Here is a 6,057-nt window from a genome sequence, read left to right on the forward strand (position 1 = left end):
TCGCCCTCTCTTCCCCGGCTGGATCCACGTTTCCCCACCCTCCCTCCCTTTAGTTGGGGCTTTAGGCAGGTCTGACTTTGCTATGGGCTTCGGCCTGTCGCCGCAAGGGGCATGGTAGGAATTTTTCCCAATCGGCAATTTCCAGCCTTTTGGTTTTTCGCCTACCTCGTAGCAACTCGTCACAACTCTTCGGCATTGGCGGTAGGCATTGGAAGAAGGGGTTAAGAGGATGTGTGGGGGGGGGAGGAACGCCATCACCTCCCCCCAGTGAACGAAGGGTGGTCCGTTAAAGGACTCCGGGGGGCGTGGCCCTGTCCAAAGCCTATGGAGGTGCGGGCCAAAGGCACGCCCCAGAGCGGTGACCCGGGGGAGCTCCTAGCCGACGTGCCTCAGCGGGAGACTCCCTCGATCAGTGTTAACCCTTCACCGTGTCTCCAGCAAATGGGCTGGAGCCGGATAGTCGTTAGGACCAATGCCTAAGCCAATGCCTCTCATTCCTGAATTCAATAAAGTTGTGGCCTAATTCGCCCAATTAACCTTAATTATGGTGTCTCGTGTGTTTATTTATCTTGGTGGGGGGCGGGAACTCGCCACGCAATGATGTTGGACCCCACAGAGAAGGATGTGAGGCTGGTCAGAGGTTCCAGCACCATGGAAAGCTCCAAGCAAGCAGCCCCCCTCCGACCAAGTTTTAAAGCAACTGAGCCCTATCACAGCTACTGCTCTCAGGTTTCACACCCTTATGAGTAAGGTCATGGCTGGTGCAACATACATTTAAAGCACTCTTATACCGCTTTAACAGACATGGGTGGTGCTGTGGGTTAAACCACAGAGCCTAGGAGTTGCTGATCAGAAGGTCGGCGGTTCGAATCCCTGCGACAGGGTGAGCTCCCGTTGCTCGCTCCCTGCTCCTGCCAACCTAGCAGTTCGAAAGCATGTCAAAGTGCAAATAGATAAATAGGTACCGCTCTGGCAGGAAGGTAACCGGCGTTTCCGTGCGCTGCTCTGGTTTGCCAGAAGCGGCTTAGTCATGCTGGCCACATGACCCGGAAGCTGTACGCCGGCTCCCTCGGCCAATAAAGCGAGATGAGCGCCGCAACCCCAGAGTCGGTCACAACTGGACCTAATGGTCAGGGGTCCCTTTACCTTTATACCGCTTTAACAGCCTCATCCTGAGAACTGTAGTTTGTTTACGGTGCTGGGGACTGTAGCTCTGTGACAGCTCTCCTACCAGTTCTCAGCACCTTCAACAAACCACTGTTCCCAAGATCCTTTGGGGGGGAGCCATAACTTTTAAAGTGGTGCCACAGTGCTTTAAATGCATGTTGGGCATGTGACCTAACTGTAGATCCTTACAAGGGACAAACCTCCGTGTTGAATACAGGCACTCTGATCCCTAGATTCCTCCTACCTGGTGCACTTGCAGCTGTCACTGGTCTACTCAGCTCCTGGCAAGGCATTTGGCTGCCCGGGGGGAAGTGCCCGTGAGGTTCCTGACTTTGGCCCTGCAGGTCTAGGGTGGTCTCGATTGGCTTGGGACCCAAATATCTGCAAGAATGCTTTCTCCCTTACCAAACTGCCCCTGTGCTCAGACTCAGGAGATGAGTCTTAATGTTGCTTGATGTGTTTGTCTGGCAGATATTGTACCATTCACTGCAATCCGATCCATAGCAAGACTAAACATCCCAGTCAACATTCTTAAAGCATGAAGACCAAGTTAATATTTGGGGGGCAGGCGGACAGGAAGTGGCTTGAACACTGTGCTGTATTTTCAGGGCAGCCAAATTGGGTTCACACCATTTCTGCTGTTCCTCCTATGTCTGTCTCCACTCTGTGCTTTTAAAATAGCAAATAAATGGTCAATGTGCAGTGGGCAATGTACTGGGGCGGGGGGGAGCCATGCAACCTCAGGCTGTGATCTGAGAATAAGCACAACACATGACCCTATTTTTGTCCAGAACATGTTGGAGGGAATGCCACCTGATAGTCATAGCCCCCTCGGGGCCAGGCAGCCCCTCCTCCTCTCCCTAGACCCCACAGGTGAGCACATACCTTGTTTATTTTCAGGTAACATTTGCCAAAGGTTGCATCATAGCCAAATGCCCTTTGGTGGAGGTTTGTGGAGACAGCATCTCAGGGGGGTTTGTCCCCACCTCTCCCATCCCTCTTTCCACTAATTTCTCCTCGAGTTTCACATCATTGTTTCTTGACTTGGTCTCCAAAAGTAGATGTTAAACTTTCAGCTAATGTGTTAGGCTGAAATTAGAGGCACTTGTGACCTTGCTGATTTATTTGGATAAAGGATAGGCAAGGTATTTGTAGATTACTTGGTTTAAATCATTGAGATTATATTGTTCCAAGCCTTAGCGATCAGCATCAACTCTGCCAATGACAGAGCTGATCAAGATGTTTCAAATGGTAGAAATTGAGCAACTTTGAATTTTAGTTGAACTGGGAAGGAAAATGGACTGCGTTAAGTATTTTACATGGAATATTTATTGCAATTCTATAAAGCTGAGGAGGAACATCTTCTGCAAAGTTATAGTCTAAAATAAAAAAAAGTTAAACTGAAAACAATTTGAGTTTTTTTAAACATACAAGAGCTGATTTATTTTCTTTACATCCCCATCATGATTCATAAAAACCACTGCTTTCTTATGGAAGAGAAAGATTTCGTTCACTAAATTCTCTTCCAAATAAGCATGGTATGTTTGTAAATTTTAAAAAAAATTATCGAGGGAAGCTAACACCCTCCCAAAAAATTGGGACCATTTTCCTCACATGGGTTGCTTCTGTGGTGTCACAATGGAACACAGTGAACACAGACACAAGATACAAAATTGTGGACACATTCCAAACAACACTCCCCCCTCCCAAAGTTTGCAAGCGTGTGTGGGTCCAACGCCTTGAAATGCAAATCTAAGCAGGGGAGGACTGTTTTTCAAAAACTGGGCCCTCTCCCCAGTTTAAAATTTGTGGGAAATCATGTGGTGTTTTCACTGATGTGGTGGCAGTGCGTAACTTCAGCATGACTTCAGGGTCCCCTCGTAGAGGTCCATTTTATTGTGGATTGTTCACAATTTGTGCTCATGATGCTGTGGGGGCAGTCATACGCAATCACGCTTTCAGTACTGCTCTTCTGCCGGGGTGGTCATACCACTTCGTTTCCAATCAGTGCATGTCTTATAACTTCCTGTTGAAAGCCTGCAACTTTCCATACAACCAACATTTTTTAGGGGTAGGGGTGTCTGGCGCAATAGCTCCTCCAGATTGCAGAAACATCAGAGAAGCATCACAGAATGACTAATAAAACAGGTGTATGCAAACAGCCCATCACTAAGGCACTGTGATTGCATCAAGAACATGTTGCAGACTACACCTGCCAAAAAAACCCACCGGTATGAAAAGGAGAGGCGTGGGGAGGCAGGGTGCTGGCTCTTTCTTCTCCCCAAACCATAGCAGGCTCATATTTTTAAAGCTGCAAGGGCAGCTTCCGAGGCTGCAGCCCCACCGCAAAGAAAATTGTTGACTTTCTGCCGGGTTTTGTGTGATTTCCCCTGCTGCCACCACTAATTACCAAAGCAAAGCAAGCTTCAGTGAAGGGAATTCTCCCATGAGTCCAAATGCCGGGTCACAGAATTGTAAGAGATGGCGAGACGGGTAGAGAAGCTTTGTGCAGAAAGCAAGCTAAATTGGATGGAGCGCATTTGTGTGTGTGTGTGTGTGTGTGCACTTGTGTGTTTGATGGTTGCCTGACATGCACAAAAGTATGTTGGTCTTTGAGGACATCGACTGAAAGCTAAATCCAAAAGAAGGAATGGCATTGGATTTTGCATGGTTGTTATAATTGTAGCAAGCTTATATACCTGATGAACATCAAAACACAAGCCGTATATTCTTCTTATTCTTATTACATCATCATCATCATATCTGTATTCCATCCTTCCAAAGGAGCCCAGGGCAGCAGATAAATATATTAATTTAATTATGTTAATTAATAGTTTTAACAATTCTGTAGCCGTAGCCCTTATCAACCACCAGAGCCATGGTAAGTCATGGCTAAACAATGGTGGCTGCATGGGACAAAATGGGTGGCCTGGTGGACCTTGATGATGGGCCAGAGGTCCCGAACTAAGGGTTTGGGTAACAAAGCCAGAGATGGTGTGTCTGGTGCGTGAGAGGTGGGGGGCAGAGCCTGGCTGCGCCTGGTGCTTCAGGTGGAGTCCTAATGCCTGCTGGATCCAGCCAATGGCCCATCTACTCCATCATCCTGTTTTCACATTGGCCAACCAGATGCCCCAAAGGAAAACCCAAAAGCAGAAGCTGAGCACAAGAGCCCTCTCCTTCAGAGAGAAGGCAAGGCTAGCATCTGACACCCCAGGAGCATCATCTCTAGTGCTGGAAATACAAGTGGTACCCCCTGGCAACAGTGGTTCTTTGGAAGTAGGCCACATTCACACTTAAAGAGATATGATGCCAGTCTAAATAGCAATGGTTTGGGAAGCTGCAGTCTGTTAAGGGTGCTGAGAGATGTTCCAGGACCTTCTAAATGTAAAGCAGATGCTCTATTACTGAGCTGCAGCCCTTCCTCAGTTTCAAAGACGGTCAGAAGATGTTTTGCCAAGGGAATTGCAGGAATGGGTCTCGGCCTTTTCAAGGTCTGGCTGACGCTGGGTTCCCGCTTGCCCCTCTGTTGCCGTGGTTTCGGCAGCCAGAGCATCAGGGTGAGGACTTCTTGCGTCCTCTGCAGGAAGGCCCATTGGCTACCCGTGGAGCGTTGGGAGGCAGAGACAACCGTGGCAGCTGCACCTTCGCTTTGCCAGCCGTCGGATCCAAGGGCTGTGGGAGAGAGGAGGGAGAGCTGATCTGCTGCTCTCATTCCAAAAGGGGAAAATTACAGAAGGGGAGAAGAGGAAAATTCCCTCCACCCCTCGTCCAACAGAACAGAGAGGAAAAATGGCCAAAATTCATCAGGGGCCTGGAGCATTTTCCAATGGGCTTCTTAGTTGGGGATGTGGGGAGAAAGTGACTGAGAGGAACAGAGTGTGAGATCTCCATGGCACTGCAATAAAACTTGAAACAGAGCTTCATCAGTCCAAGGAAACTGATCTGACATCAGAATCAGGAAAGACCAAAAGGTTGCAGCACAGGAGTCACTTACTGAATCTGCTGCCAGAGCATGTGGAGAGGGCCACTCGCTGAGATGGTGTGAGAGCCAGCGTGGTGTAGTGGTTAGAGTGGTCCCGTCACTCACTCTCAGCCTAGCCTACATCACAGGGTTGCTGTAGGGAGAACCATGCATCCCACCTTTTGCTCCGGTTTCCCTATTGGAATAGCAGTGTCGCGCCATTTAACTTTCTCACCTCACTTCCAGACAATCCAGCGTGCCCTGCTACCAGGAAATGCTGCATAATTGCTTCTGCCTAGCAGGTAGGTGAGTGAAGCCACCTCTTTTTGTCCCCTGTGGCTGCTTCTCATGTCAAGGTGCCGTCTACATGCTGCAGGTGCCGAAGGCCTGACCCCAGGACTGACTCCAGGGATGCATCACCATGCCAGAGTGGAAGATACAACTTTGAAGCAAACAACCCCCACCCCGCAACCCTTCCCATCCGTAGGATCCTGAAGTTCAACCATGCACCATGGGAAACTTTGGGACATCAGAGCTGATCCATGCGCAATGCCAAGTTTACACGGATTTGTTCTGGCAGATGATGAACCACTCTTGCATTTTCATTGATGGTCATGTCACTACAACCAGATTATGTACCTGGACCTTGGGTGACATGGCTCTCATTTAAGCCAGAAGTGAGTATCCAACCAGAGTTATTCTGGAAGCCAAAGCTTCCTTTCTTCTTCACTTCACTTTCACACAGCCCCGGGTCAAGCCTTCCTTCCCCTACGCAAGGCAGTGTCGTCATCTCAGAATATCCCTTGGTGGCTATGCATAAGTCACACACCCTCCAGTTCAACAGATCTCTATAGACACCACACAAAATAGATGACCACCGTTTTCCCTGCTCTGCACGAACTCTTTGATTCCCTTGGTTATCCAGGGAA

This window comes from Podarcis liolepis (assembly GCF_965112155.1).
Source record: "Podarcis liolepis genome assembly, chromosome: 15".
In the NCBI taxonomy this organism is placed as follows: Eukaryota; Metazoa; Chordata; class Lepidosauria; order Squamata; family Lacertidae; genus Podarcis; species Podarcis liolepis.